Source organism: Cupressus sempervirens, chromosome 2, assembly GCF_028749045.1.
Source record: "Cupressus sempervirens isolate cs-2001-9-10 chromosome 2, ASM2874904v1, whole genome shotgun sequence".
NCBI lineage: Eukaryota > Viridiplantae > Streptophyta > Pinopsida > Cupressales > Cupressaceae > Cupressus > Cupressus sempervirens.
Genome location: NC_143119.1, coordinates 529,608,611 through 529,626,051, shown reverse-complemented (window position 1 = coordinate 529,626,051; position 17,441 = coordinate 529,608,611).

The window sequence follows — 17,441 nt, the reverse complement described above, 5'->3', positions numbered from 1 at the left end:
ACCATAGTGCCATATCTATGATGAATACTTTATATGTTTTACATTTAATAATATTTTCATTATGTAGAGTGAGTTATGTTTAAAACAATATTTTTAGTAGAGACTAGGCACCATCAAGATTAGAAGAATAATGAATGTTTGTTTTATTGTTCAAGTGGTACATAAAGACCTTGAGTAGCTAATTCACCCCCCCTCTTAGTTATTCTAAATATTTCTAACATACTGTGTACGTCCTAATTGACAAAAATGTTTAAATCACCCAATGTCAAGGGTTGGTTCATGATGACATTGGGTATGCAACTAATGCATCCTTTTTCAGATATCATTTAGGATCACCTATCAATGACTTTAGCCACAAGGAACTTTACTAAGTTTGACTTTTTTTTAGAATAGTTTATATTCTCTCCTAAACAAGGCCAACCACGTGAAGATGGAAGCTCATTTTATCTCCCTCCCAACATGACTCTAAATTCCCCACTAACATCTAACATTCATTCATTCTTTTATCCATTAATAAAACAAAATATTCATTAATTATCACATGAATACCTTTATTAACACATAAGATTTATTAACATTTATTAACACACAAGATTTATCAATATTCATTAACAAATTATATAATCCATAAAAATTCATTAGCACATAATTAAATTCATTAAGACATAAAATTTATTCATTATCTATTAAGTTGAATAAAAAATAATCATTTCATTTTTATTTTTTATTTTTTTGAGTTATTGAATTCTTGTAGATGAACATCCATGTAATCATCATCATTTCCCCCCTTAGTAGTTCTTCTTTCTAGGTTTACTTGTGATTGCAATTACATATGCCTAGTCATTTTCTCATGAAGCAAAGGGGGTCCTCTATAATAAAAAATAAAAGGGTTAAACTAAAAACATTTTACTATAATTGTTACAAGTATTTTAGTACTTTAAGGAACATAATTGTGGCAATCTTTACCTAATCTAATTGCATCATCTTGTGTAGATGCCTCAACCTCAATGACTCATCACAAACAATGCCCTCTACATCCTTTGCAACTATAATACAAAATGTTTCATTAATCCAGACACCTATTACAATTAAATTTGTATTACTACACTAATTTAAATTTAAGATGTTTACTTGTATTAATAAATACATATAAAAATTTAAATAATAAATGTATACCTTGACCACTATGATGCACATCCATACTAGCAACTTCACCATGCTTGGGTCATGTATCAAGATTGGGAGGCTACATTCCAATGTCATGCACATTGCTATCATTGTTTTCTTACTTCAAATAAATATAATCACTTTATGTTGGAATTTAATATCAAATACACTAATTGGTAAAGTACTCAATTTTAAATAAAAATCATTTGGATTACTTATTGTGATGGATATTATTTTGTCACTCGGCCAACACTAGCTCACTCAAAAAATACTAAAGTTTACTAATGCTTGACACCAACTAAAATTTACTTGGCATATACTAGAATTCACTTGGATTTTACTATTTTCATCTTTTCTTGGTACCTCTTGATTTTCACCTGGCTTCTACTAATTTCTTCTTGGCTTGCATTGACTGCTCGACAAGGCTTGATAGACACTTTTCTTACTTGATCTTCTTCCAATATTAACTTGAGTAATATTTCATTTCAAAATTTTATTAGATAATCAATACATTATAGTATCAATGTCTTACTTGGTCTTAGTGCTCCTTTTACATACCAAATAACTCAACCTTTCTCCAAGTACTTTTGTTGTCTCCTTCTTTTAAATACTCTTCATCAATCAACTAAATGATAGCTTTCAAACAAAAAAGAAATTGTCTCATCAATAGGTAGAAGGTTTGACATCATTGACAAAATAATGATTGTTCCATTACGAGTTCTTTACTTAAAAAATAATCTCATATCAACAATCTCCCTCTTTGGCATTGATGATAAACCAATACCAACAACAATACCAAAAAGAAAATAATATCTTTGAAATTTCTCCCTCTACTAGTATATGTCCTTCCTCTATATAAGGTAACATAAGTTTTGTCAATCTCTTCCAATGTATCTCTCTTAGATCTCCCTTCTCAGATACTTTGCTTCCTCTTTCTTATATCTCCCTTGTTAGAGTATCTCTCCCTCTCTAACAACAATGCCAAAAACTTGTCATCTCTATATGAAAATATAATAAATTTAGATTTTGCCTCTATCACCTTGTATGCAACTATAAGTCTTCTAATCAATCCCCTTCATTACTTTAGGAAACTCCTAAAGTAAAATCCATTGCATCAAGTTGTAAGATACAACATTAATTTAGTTGATGCAGGGCATTACTCATGCTTCTTAAGTAGCTTTGGATAGGGGTATCACCCTTAGTTTACCTCTAATATATTCATGTGCATCCTTAGGTAAAGCTTTTGTGATATTAGCTATCTATTCTTTTGTATTCACATATTCCATCCTCACTTATTTATCTTGAACCAACTCCCTCAAGTAATGATATTTGATTATAATGTGCTTAGTCTTTATGTGCATCACAAGGTTCTTTGATATATTTATATCACTTGTATTATCACAACAAAGTACCACAGGTTCAATGATTTCCTCCTTCATACCTTTGAGTAGTTGTTTGATCCATACCACATTTGTACAATATACTATAGCAACCACATATTCAACTTCAATAGTAGATTGAGATATACAATTTTTCTTCTTACTAGTTTAGGTGAGCAATCTCTTTCCTAAGAAAAATGCTCCACCGCTTGTACTCTTTATGTCATCAATGTTTTCAACCCAATCAACATTTGTATAGGCTCTTAATTTAAATTTGTCATTTTTCTTGTAGTATAGACCATAGTCTTTTCTTCCTTTTAGATATCTCATAATTCTCTTAGCAACAATAACATGCTTCTCCTTAGGATTTGTAGAAAATCTGGCAATAATCCCAACAACTAATGCAATGATAGTTTTTATATGTACTACATATTGCAAATTTTCCATCATAGACCTAAACAATGTTTGATTCACATTTGCAGAATCATCATTCTTTGATATTTTATGTCCTATTAGCATAGGAGTGCTAACTAGTTTTGAATCCTCTAAACAAAAAGTTTTTAATATTTCCTTTACATACTTAGATTGAGTGATGTGTATACCATATTTCATGTGATATATTTGCAAACCAACAAAGAACCTGATCTCTCCAAGCATAGGCATCTCAAATTATTTCTTCATTTCACTTGCAAATACCTTACATAATGCATTTTGACCTAAAAATATGATATCGTCAACCAAAAATTCAGCTAGTAAAATACATTTACCTCCTTCTGTCTTCAAGTACATATTTTTGTTACCATCAGTCTTCTCAAGACCAATCTTCACAAGATAATTGTGAAGCCTTTCATGCCATGCTCTTGGGGCTTGCTTTAAACCATATAAATCTTTATGTAGTCTATATACCATGTTCTTTTTGTTTGGATCAAGAAATGCTCCAGGCTATTCTATATAAACTTCTTCTTCTAATATACTATTCAAAAATTCTGACTTCACATCCATTTGATGAACTTTGAAACCTTTGTATGGAGAGTAAGCAAGCAAAGTTCTTACTCCTTCCAATCTGGAAAATCACGTAAATGTTCCTCCATAGTCAATTCCTTCTTCTTGTGCATACCCCTTGCAAAATAATCTTTCCTTATTTCTTGTGACTTCACCATTCTCATCTAACTTGTTTCTATGCACCCACTTAGTTTCAATCACATTCTTGTCCTTTGGTCTAGGTACTAAAGTCCATGTTTTGTTCTTCTCAATCTGAATAATCTCTTCTTTCATGGCTTTACTCTAGCCTTCATTTTGTATGGCATCTTCAACTATCTTAGGCTCATGCATGCTCAAAAAACATGTATCACTTCTCAACCTATTCATTGTCATTGGTCTAGCCTCTTTATCTCCAATAATTTGTTCAGCAAGGTGATGTCTTCTGATATACTTTGAAACTCTTGGTTCTACTCTTCTTTCTTCAATGGGTTTGTCAGCTTCAAAATCACTATGTACTTCTCTATTAGGTAGATTGACATTCCTTTTATGTACACTTATCTCATAATCAGAATGTACCTTAGCTTCTATCTGCAACTTGGCTCCTAAAGATAACTTAGTTCCTGAATGCAACTCAACATTTATTGTATGTGACTCGACAATCACTAAAACTTGTTGTTGATTTAAAATATGGTTTACAACAACTTCATTAGCACACATACCTTCATAAAAGTATATAAAAGATCTGTACTCTTCAAGTAATGTCATAGGTTTAGCTTCATGTACCTCTATATATTCATCAAACTTTACATTTACACTTTCCACAACTTTGTTGGTGTTAGTATTCAAACACTTATAAGCTTTATTTCTTGTGGACTAGCCAAGTAATATACCTTCTTCACTTTTAGAATCTAATTTACCATTCCTAAAATCCTTAAGAATGTAGCACTTTCTTCCAAATGCCTTAAAATATTTTACAATGGGTGAGTACCCATACCATAATTCAAAAGGTGTTGAATGAGTACCTTTCTTGAATTGTACATGGTTCAAGGTATAGACAACTATACTTACAACTTCTCTCCAGTATTTCAAAGAAAAAATCTTCTCCATCATGAGTGTTCTAGCATAGTTCATTACAAATATGTTCCTCCTTTTAGCAATCCCATTTTGTGGAGGGGTCCTAGGTGCAGAAGTCTGTCTCTTGATTCCTCTATGATTACATAATATATTAAACTCATTTGATGTAAGTTCTCCACCTTTGTCAGATCTCAGACATTTCAAAATTTTCTCTCTTTCCTTTTCAACTCTATCTAGGTACCACTTAAACATTTGGAAAGTATTAAATTTTTTTTTTTAAAACATAACTGTCATCATCCTAGAATAATCATCATCAAATAGGAAATGTACTTGTTAGCTTTGTAGCTTTGCACATCAATTGATCCACACAAATTAGTATGAACTAATTCTAGAGTTTATTCAGAGGTGTAAGTCTTACGTTTAAAATTAGATTTTTTCATCTTGCCTAACTGACATTGTTTGCAAATCATATTGTCAAGTTTCTTCAATTTAGGAAAACCTCTAACTCTTTTCATGTTACTGATACTTACTAAGTTATCAAAGTTAACATGACATAACCTCTTGTTCCATAGCCTCACATCATCAAGTTTTACAACAAGACAAGCAACATCATTCATGTGAAGATAAAATAGATTACCTCTAGTATGATCACCTTTTCCAATTAGTCTCCTGTCAGTGTCATAGATCTTTTCTCTCTTGTTCTCAAACTCAACTTTGCAAGTTGAACTATAAAGTTGTGACACACTCAAAAAGTTATAGTTAAGTCCTACATAATAAGCATTGTAATACATGATCTTTTCTATCAGTTTGATTGATCCTTTACGTTTTATCAAACATGGTGCACCATTACCAAATCTTACACTATTTCCATTGTACTTATCAAGGGTAATGAACTTAATTTTATCTCCAGTCACATGATGTGAATGTCCACTATCAATGATCCATCTATCACTCTTGTTCATATAAGATACTAGTGTAATTGCCTCATCAGAATTATCCTTCATTGCGACATTAACCACTTCATCATCATGGTCATGAGATCCATCTTTGGTTTATTTTTCAAAAACGTAGCAAGACTTTTTTTTTTTTTTTAATCTTTATAATATTTGCTATCCTCATCTCTTTTATTTCTATATTTGTGTCCATTTCTATTTTTCTTCTTCTCTAGACATCTAGCAACAATATGACCAACCTCATTACAATTAAAATGTATGATAGGTAGCTTACCTTTGAATTTTCCTTTTCCTTTATGAAATCTCCTTGCCAACAATGCTTCAAGCTATTCTACATCCTCCTAATATGTATAACTATCACTAGAAACATATTTGACCTTTTTATTTTTCTCTTTAGGTTCCTTAAATGAAAATTTAACTTTCAAAGTAGATTCAACATTTTTAGTTTTGAAATTATCAAAATTAGAGCATTCAAAAGTAGTGAGCCTACCCATCAAACCTTCAAGGCTCAGATTACTACCAGGTATACATCTTAGTTCTTGTATGGTAGAAACTCTAATATCATAGATAGGCAGTAGTGTTCTCAGTACTTTTCTTATTATGGTTTCATCTTCAATGATACCATTAGCTCCTCTAATAGAAGTCATGACATCTTTAATTCTAGAGCAATATTGAACAATGTTCTTAGCTTCTTGCATTCTCATGGCATTGAACTTCCCTCTTAGAATTTTAGATTTGGCTCTCAAAAAATTTCTATGTTCTCTATAAATTGTGTGTAAAGAATCCCACATCTTTCTGGTGTCACAATCCTTGATGTTATCAAAGTTTGAGTAACTCAAGGTAGAGGTAATCTCCAACATTGCCTGATTGTGTTCTTTCTTCTTTTTTAGATCATCAACAATTAGGGCTCCAACAGGATCAACATGCTTGGTGATGATGGTTGATTGTGCATGGTCTCCAAGACCTCTTAGGTGTACTTTCATCAAACTTTTCTATGTAGGAAGTTTTTCCTTGTTTAGTTTGGGCACCTCCTTCTTATACATCTTGATCTTTAGCTCTTAGTTCCTTCAAACTATTTCCTCACAAGCACTATGGATTTGATACCAACTATTGAAATTCTTTAGAATAAGTGGGGGGGGGGGGGGGAGTGAATTAGTTATCCAAGGTCTAGATGTACAAATAAAACTTTTTAGTGCTAATCAAATCCATATCCATAAAACCTCAACATGCATGCATCCATTAGTTCATACAATACTTCAACTTTGTCAGTTACTATCCTAGGTCAAAACAACTTTGTAAAAATGTAAGTATGAAACACTATGAGAACATTCACACAATTTAAAACAAGGATTTTATGTGGAAACCCAATTTGGAAAAAACCACCAATAACATGCTACTAATTCTTTTTCTTCTGAAGTGATGTTGTATGAAAGGCTAACCTTGTTAAAGGTTACAATGCACACTATTAAATGTGACTTGGTTAAAGGATTTCATTTACCTTATTAGGAGTGAGCCTTGTTAGAGGACTTTAGACCATTCCATTAGAATGTAACCTAGTTAAATTTTTTATAAATGAACGTTCCATTAATGTAACCTAGTTAAAAGATTTATAAAGGATCTAGACTGTAATCAGTACATTAGAATGTAACCCTTTAAGAATTCTTCCCCTTAATCCTTCTTTCTTTATATTCTAACTATAGTCTTTTTTATTTGGCCACTGAATGAAGCGACACCCTAGACTACTTGTCTTCCTTAAGTTTTCACACATGAAAACCTTTGCTTCTGAACAACTATCTCTATAAATAGAGAATTAAGATCTTTTCCCTCTTAACTACAATCATGATTTTAGGTTTAGGTAAAATTAGGTAGGATTCAATGAATCTACACACTTTTCTATTTTGTTCCTCTAAAAATTTCCTCTACAATCTTCCTTAAATTCACCTCAAAATGGTTTACCTTAAATTATAAGCCACAAAATCATCATAGTTATCTTCCACATGCTTCACATAATTCAAGAAATCAAATTATTCACCTTAGATTTGTCAAATATTTGATTTAATACCATTTGCTATCACTCAACATCTATATTATTATTTTACTTGGCCAACACTAGTTCACTTGGAAAACACTAAAGTTTACTGATGTTTGACACCAACTAAACTTTACTTGGCATATACTAACATTCACTCATCTTGCACTATTTTTCATCTTTGCTTGAAACCTCTATAATTTTTATTGGCATCTATCAATTTTTGCTCGGCTTGCACTACTACTCAATAAGACTTGGCAGTCACTTTTCTTACTTGATCTTCTTCCACTCTTGACTTGGGTAATCTTTCATTTTAGACTTTAAGTAGATAAATAATACACTATAGTATCAATGTCTTACTTAGTCTTAGTGCTTCTCTTACATACCAAATAACTCAGCCTTTCTCTAGGTACTTTTGTTATCTCCCCTTTTCAAATCCTCTTCATCAATTAACTAAATTATAGCTTTCACACCAAAAAATAATTGTCTCACCAATAGGTAGTAGGTTTGACATCATTGAAAAAATAATGATCATTCCATTACAAGTTCTTTACTTCAAATTTTTTTTCATATCAACAGTATAAATATCATTTAATACATAATTACATTCTTAATAGTATCAAAAACCTTCTTTTGTCATCTTCTTGTGGTTGTCCTTTATGTCTTTGGCTTCTCTCTCCCACATCCAACACAATATTATGCCCCTCTAAATCAGGGGGGCTCATACTTAGGTTCCTTGTCTAATTTAGCCACTTAGTGGTCCCTAATGTACCTCAAATAGAACCTTTCTTTGTCAAGTAGCCTAAGTTTCTAAAATGCACAAGGTCCAAAATAGTTTATCATACTCTCAATGAAAGTGTCCTTTAACTTTTGACTTTGGAGGTTCCACCTTTTAAGAAGAAAAAGTAAATTGTTAGATTCATAAATGGATCAATAAAAAACTATTATAGAAATGATATGAAATCAAAATAGTGGAAAACCATTATACATTATACATATGGTGGGCCCGAATATTTACAAGCACTTGTCACTAAGGTTTTTGATTAAAAAAAAAACCCCCTACTAAATAATCATGGGCTCATTAGTTATTGAAAGGGACTACATATGGGGTTATTGTATTAGATTATAAGTATAATATATTATAGTAGAGGAAGAGACCAATATTTAAAGTATCTTGAAGCTAGGAAACTTTCAAGTGAAGCCCATCTTCATCGCTCACTAGCAAGACACAATTCTCCAACATTTTTGTACAATGTATATGAGTACATCCAAAAAATTCATCATGATGTGTTGTATCTCCTACTGCATAAAATGAATCCAATACTATGAAATTCCCTGAAGAAATAATAGTTCAAGGAAAATATGCACATAAAAAATGAGAGAGAAAAAGAGGGATCTATGTACTAATAGGTGGTGTAGTAGTGTTTGTGGCTAAGCTATGTGTTACTGATAGTGTAGTTAGTAATACATTTGGAGTTCTATTTCTCATCAAAGGTAGAATCACCATAGGATCACTAATGGGTGCTAGAGAATAAGATTGTTAGAGTATAAAAAAACATGGACTAGCATGTACAAGATTGCTAAACAACAACTTGTTTGAACATTTTTATCATTGATTATGATCATTCCCACACACACACACACACACACACACACACACACACACACACACACAGTTTGAAATTTAGACAAGGCTAGGTGACTGAGAGGGAGGGGGGGTGAATCAGGAACAAATAAAAACTTTAACTTCAATTCACCATATAAACTAATCTAATATAATTGCATGCATGAAAGATTGAAAGAAATAAAACATTCATAACAATTGACACAATATTTGGTAACACATAAACCTTCCAAATAGAAAGAAAAATTGGGGTGGGGATGATACCCACAAGCTTTAGTAGTGTAGTATAAAGTTGGCCTATTAAGGCTTACAAATGATCACTTCTGATGATCTATCTTGTTAGGAGCAATAAGGACTATTAGGTCCACCTTGTAAATGGATTTATACAATACAATGAAGTATGTACTCAGTTAGGAGATTTTTCTTTAGACTGTTAAGTCCACCTTGTTAAAGGATTTGACTAATGCACCTATTAGGATGAACTAGTAGCTAATCTCTTCTCTGTAGCTCGGTTTGCTAAATGAGATTTCTTTAATGTACAAATATCACCTTAATGTGATGGATGAGACTCTACTTTTCCTTATAATACTTATAGCCTCAAACTCACATGTTTTTCATACTCATGATTAATTGCATACTCATTTGGATATGACTATTGAAGTTGATGAAAGATCAACCCCACAACTCCCAAGAATCACTTGCTTAAAAACACCTGTTATAGAAAGAGAGAAGAAAAAGTTATGGAGGTTGGAATTCCCATATCCATAGATGAGACATTCTTGATGAGCAAAAAAGAGATTTCTATTATCAAAAGTGAATCAATGAATTGCAAAGAGAGCAATCCTTATAAAAGGAGATCAAAACCCTACTAGGTAAAAACTAAGTTGCATGATAATAAAAGAATTAATTATTATATGCCTAAAGTTTAGCTTAAGTAAAATAGATATAATAAGTGACTTAATAATTAAATCAATATGACTTAATTAATACGAAAATACTTGATTAATCTAACACCCCCCCTTAAGATAAACTTAGGGAGTAGCTAAAAACCTAGAAATTACTACTAAAAGTCAATTTGGGTCCTGCAAATAAGGCCTGATGAGGTATCCAAGCACAACCATATCTTTGAAAAGAGGATAAATAAAGAAGATTAATCACATGAAAAAAACCTTACTCCAAAAAGAGATAGAAATAATGCTGAAACTAATTAGTGAAGGACTGAAGAAGCCTCCAAACTAGGGAATACCCTAGAAGAGAGGAACAAAAGATGATTATGAATAACATCACTAAAGCATAAAGCTACAAACACTGCCAAATGACTGATCTGAAGAACCTCCATTGTATAGAACATGACTAGGTAAAGAAGCCTAAGTCTGAAGAGCTGATCAATCAAAGATGAAAGGTATCTTCATGTCCTCCAGAAAAGAAATGAAAGAATGTCTTTGTGGTAAATGATCCATCTTATTGAAATGCATAGGTATTCAACCACTATAATCACCTAGTAATAGGATCAAATTATGAATATATAACTCACTCCATCGAACCAAGAAATCAATAGAACCAACATAATCCCCATATAATGTTGAGAGGTAAGACATAAAAACTAAAATAAAATACAACATCTCCCATAGAAATATAAACCAGGAGCATCGAGAGTGCAAAAGAAGTACAAACAGCTATAACAGAACGTGTCATTAACACATCATGAGGCTAGATAATATCATGGAAGGAAAAATCACTTCAAAAAGGAAGATGGTGAATATGGTCAACATGTAACCCCCTTAAGGCACTTTATAATATAGTGTGAGCACAACAAAACAAAAATATGTGAAAGATCCCAAAATGCAATAAAGTGGCACTTTATCTTAGTGCATTTACAAGAACACTACAAAAGAATGTCAACAAAGATCAAAGGAGACATAAGGTTGATACAAGAGATAATAAAACCCATGAAACATCATTTGAAACAATAAAATCAATCTCTAGATCTAAAAAAACCAAGATATCCACCAAACTCCAAAAAAACAAAAAATTGAACATGATGTGCCTAGAGCTAAATCTGGAAAATAGAATGTCTCAAGATATGTCTCAAAGAGTGCAAAGTAGAACTTATGAATTTGATAACCAAAATAGGCCACCAAAAAACATCAAAATCTAAATAAATTGCACCATCACAACAGGCTCAGAACCAACTTTCTGACAATATCTCCTTACAAAAAATGGAGTCTAGATGAGAAAGTAATGACCAAAAAACCACATGTAGCTCAAAAAAGCACTGGAAGGGAAAAAATAAATAAATAATGCCTTGGGATATGCGACAAAAATCTCAAATTGTGTGAAAAAAAAATTGATTTGTGTACCAAAAAATCACTATTGGGAATAAACAATTTTGATTTACATGCCCAAAATAGTCATTCTATAGGCCAAAAATCTTGATTTACATGTCAAAAAGCAAAAATTGTCACCTCGAGAAACATGTCCAATCTAGAAGCAATATTATTTTTCCTTAGATTCCAATTGTGTCCAAATTGAACAAATTTTATATGAAAATAGGGGTTTATGGGCACTTTGAGCTCAATGCTGATGTCTGTTTGGGTTCAAAGTGACCCAAAAATTAGTCACTCCCTAGGTTCAATACAAAATAACTTTGAAAAATGAAACCCTCTGAAAGAAAAAGCACATATCTGATAGCCAAGCTAGACCTCTCATAAACAAAATAGGGGCATGAAGATCTACAGCTCTGATACCATGTTGAAGTTGATGAAAGATCAACCCCATAGCTCCCAAGGATCACCTCCATGTAAACACCTTTCATAGAAAGAGAGAAGAAAAAGATATGGAGGTTGGAATTCCTAGATCCTTAGATGAGACATTCTTGATGTGCAAAAAAGTGATTTCTATTATCAAAAGTGAATCAATGAATTATAAAGAGATCACTCCTTATAAAAGAAGATCAAAACCCTAATAGGTAAAACCTAGGTTGCATGATGATAATTAATAAGAAAATTAATTATTTTATGCCTAAAGTTTAGCTTAAGTAAAATAGAGATAATAAGAAACTTAATAATTAAATCAATATGACTTAATTGATAAGAAAATACTTTATTACTCTAAAAATGACAACATATCTCTCATTTATACCAATCCAAATAATTACTTTATGAAGTCAGCTACAATACCATATTAAAAAATCTTCACCTAGTCAGCTTAGTGATAACACTCAAGTTCAAAAGTCCACTTAGGTGATATTCTGATTGTAAAAAACAATATGAACTCAAAAATTTTTGGCACTTGGTTGACATTGGTGCTCGATCCACATTGATCATTCAAGAGTAGGCATGAACTCAGTTATTACTGATGACTCAAAAAACATTGAAGAGCTTGATTGACATTGCAAAAACTCAATTACTATTTCAGCTCAATCAACACTACTATTTTCTCTACATGATTAACATGTCTAGCTTCTCTACTTAGTTAAAAAATCGTGCTCATTTAACACTGTCTGCAAGACTTACTCGGTGGTGCTTGGTGACAATGTAACCAACTAAATGACTAAGTGTTTTGGCATTGATTGACAAATATTTTGGCCATAAGGTCAACACACACACACACACACACACACACACACACACACACACACACACACATATAGTGGAAAACCCAAGTGGGGGATAGAACATGCGGTATTACCACTAAAAGCACCCTTATAAGGGGCATGAGGCACATAATCAGCCAAAAAATTCTATAAAAAAAGTCCAAATTTTAGATAATGACATAAAATAATATAACATAAAAACCATTATTGAACTTTTCTTATAATTAAAAATTACATTAACACTTACTCTATACTTTTCGGCTTTGTGTAATAATTCAGTCGCACTCTTGTATAATTGAGTAGTTTGAGGGTATATAGTTGCCAACTAGTTCAATTCAATTATGATATTATGGAGGATCTTTTGAATTGCAGCCATAGGATTAGAGGTTGATGCAAAATCAACATTGAATGAGTCCTCCTCATAGGAATCCTCCTAAGGAACTGCATGCTCTTTTCCCTTTATATGATCAACACCCATTTGTGACAAAACTATTATTAGCACTAATAATATTAGTACCAAACATGTACTAAAGTAAAACATAATAAAAAATACTATTTAACATTTTTTCTTGTATCTAATTTGTACAATAAAAATGATGTTTACTTGTGGGGAAGAAGAAGTGCATGGAGGTTTTGAAAAAAAATTCAGCACTCTCCTTGGGATTCATGATAAGGGCCTAATAGGCTCTTATGTACTATAAATTGAGTGGCTGTATCAAGCATTGATAGTTTGGTCTTTTGGTGCAATGACAACCCAACCCTAACAAGTGGTATCAAAGCTTAGTCACAGGTTCAAATCCTTAGACCCTCAAGTAATGCTAAGGGGTAAATTATTGGAAATTTGTTCAGGGATCCCCTCAAGATTTGTGAGAAGGGCCTAACCACTTCTTGTGTACTATAAGTTGAGTGGTTGTATCAAGAATTGAAATATCAGGCTTTTGGTGCAATGATAACCCCACTCTAACAGGAGTATCATCATCATCATTTCTATGCGGCTGCTCCATATTCTAGCCCTATATTTTGATAAAGTTTCATTAAGACATATTAAACACATGTGTTGTTATCCTAAGTTAAGTTGAATAATGACCAATTATAAGAGAGCTTAAATCAAAAGAAGAGATAATTAGACTATATAATAATATTGTATAACTCATTTTTTTCTTTCCAAAATAACTTATATCATGTACAATTTCATTTTACTATTTAATACCAAAATATGAGTTTATAAAAATATCCAAATATTTATGAAATACAAGTGCTAATTGCACTCAACTATCTTCAACAATACTAATAGTTTAACAACTACAAAGAGAGTGATATATATTAGTAGACTACAGAATAAATCTAGATGAACATGCATGCACAATTTTAGAATAAAGGAGGATTACAGTGTACACAGATTAAATATAAAATTGTTAGCCTAAAAATTAACAATTTAATGGTGTGTTGAACTCATTGATTGACGATTAGTTTAAATGGTGCATAGTATGTAGCACCCCTATAATAGTGGTGTAACGCCCCGCTCGGGAACCCAAGAGAAATAAACCTAACATGTTACAATGTTTACTGAACTATTTTTTTTTTTTGAAGTTTAAACAACATCAAGATAACATTAATGCGGAAGCAATAAGAACATACCCAACAAATACACATTTGCAATTACAGATATAGTTTCAATTCCTCAAAGGTTCCTTTACGTTGAGTCACATTTAATAATTTTAAATTAATTAGTTTAAGTTTCCAAGTACAATGTCTCATGATCATAAAGAAATAACAGATACATAATCGCATAAGCAAAGCATAAGTATATCTAATACAATGATAGTACATCCACTAAATAACATCCACTGCACATGTCGCAGGGTATGTGAGAATAGATACAATACATCATAATACATGATAACATATATACATCATCTGAAAAGAAGTCTCTGAGATAAGAAATAAGAATGATAAAGGTACATCTCCTGCAATGAACCTCCAACAACTGGCAATGTGAAGGGGAAACCCAAATGGTAAGAAGGCACTACCTCTCGACCGCGTGGTTACCTAGTCAGGCTTCCACTCCCACCATGCAGGGAAGATAATGAACGATCCACATACGGCTATCAAACATAAAACATTCCTAGGCAAGGAATACCTACTAGCCAAAACTATCTCAAAGGTAACACATACTACTCAAGAAGATAAAATAATCCAAAAGTAAGAACACTCAATCCAATACCGACACCACATAACCAAACATCATACACGAACCGAGTATAAACCAAATACCAAGATCATAAGATAAAGTCAACGAAAGATAATCATCTCAAGTCAAAAGCCACATGTCAAAAGTACAACATCCATGAATCACCAATCATCCTCAATGAAAGTAAGTAACTATAATAAACACATCCGACAATAGATACACCACCAACAATAAGTACACCACATCCAACAATAAGTACAGCACCAGAGATACACAAAATCCACAAAGATCTACAGAGGAGACTCAGGCTACATACTAGGGAGTGTCATCACATGGTTGCTTGAGTTACCCTGGACTGATCTCTTAATAGACCCTGGACCCTCAAGCGTTGAGTTACCTTGGACTGGTTACTATGAACCCCGGACCCTCAACATCACACATATGGAAACTAGAAAGCCCTCTCAAGAAGACGAGGCACTCATCTCATTCCCATCCTTAGTCTATACAAGCACTAAAGGCATGGGTAGATCAAAAATCTCTAACTTATCTTTTTAGTGTGTTTCCCCCCCATAAATTTTAATTACTAGATTATCACTTATTACATAACTTGCATTAGGTTACCCTGGTACTGACCACTTTGGGTCCTGGACCCCTATGCAAGCCACTCCCAAGTCACGTACCTAGACAACCTCTCCTAAGCACATAAAAACATAGTTGTGTCCCATACCACAACACCCATAAAGATCAAACTTGGTTCCTTAACAGGCAACCTGATAACAAGATGGATCAAACTAAATCCAAATACACATAAATGCTCACAAAACAAATCTCATAAGTATAAACTCCAATTTGAATCATAAGAATCATCATAACATCTAGCCACATAATAGTATCCAAGAAATCTCACAAAACCTCTGGTGTACATCCTAGACTGGTCGACATCTAAACAACACCAAAATCCAAAAAAGAAATATAGACAGTACATAGAAAACATCATAGTCTCACAGTTGGATTTGATTGATAATATATTGTTGAATTAATGTAAGGTTTCAATTTTCGTTTTCAATATAAGTTTCAATTTTCGTTTTAATGTATGTTCAAGTGTATACGATTCTCAGTATTACTCATACAATACACCCATGTATTTGTTTGAATTAAGGTTTTAAATTTCCAGTTTAATACATGTTTTCAAGTAAGTAAGTTTTTCAGTTAACCTTCATAATTAACCCTTGCAATTAAACTTATTCTTGTTCATATAATAACATATCAAGACTTAGAAGTAATATTAATCATTTATTAAATTATTCGATTACTAAATAGAAATATTTCCCAATTCCATTAATAATTCAAATGGTTAAATAGTAAATATTATTAACCATACCATTGCTGTCGTAGCTTGCGTCAGCAGCGTACGGCGCCGGCAGGGGTTATAAAAAATTTCATTTTTTTTTTTTAAAATTAAATTTTTTAAAAAAAAATTAATTTATTTTATTATTATTTTTTTTATTTTATTATTATTATTATTATTATTATTATTATTATTATTATTATTATTTTTTAACTAAGTCAAATTTCAATAATTTTGTTTATTAGAAGAACAACCCTTCTAATAAATTTAGATAAATTATTATATATGAAAATTTTAAGAATTGTATTATAATTCTATATTTTTTATTTTATAATATTTTTCTCAACGAACTTTATAACAATATTATTTTAATATATAAATATTTTAATAACATTTACGATATTAAACTGATAGGAAAAATAAATTGAACCCTTTGAATTTTCAATCCTAAGATTTTTCATTTCCAAAAACAAACCCCTTCCAAATTTAAATTTCTTAATTCCATTTTAATTCAAAACCCAAATTTCAATTTAATACTAAATTTCTTTCAGAAGTAAAACAAGGTTTTCTAAATAGTTTTTTTCAATCCCGATTCCCAGAAGAAATCAAATCGCAAAAGATTCAGAAGAAAGGTAGCAAGATTCATTCAATAAAATTTGAGAAAGCAATTTCCAACAAGCATGAAGAAGACAAAGATCCGAAAGTGTTTCTAGAATGGTTCACAAACCCTACCTTGATCTGATGCTAACAATCTGGTGAAACCCTTGCTAATCCGAACCCTTCCAAGCTTCCAAAGATTTCTTTGCTCCCCTTTCCAAAAGTGTGTTCCCTGAAAACCTGTGTGTGCAATAATGACCCAAAATCCTCTAATATAGAATCTAATTACCTTTTAGGGCTTCTGTCCCCACAACTCTAAAATAATAATTACTTTATTTAATTAATTCATTCATGCACAATTAATTTCCCTTTTAATTAAAATTATTATTTTATTATTCCTTTCATGCACGTTAAGTGAATTGTTAAATTACTTTATTTAACTTTCCACTTTACTTTAATAAATTTATAACTTTTTAAATCTCATGTGCACATTATTAAAATAT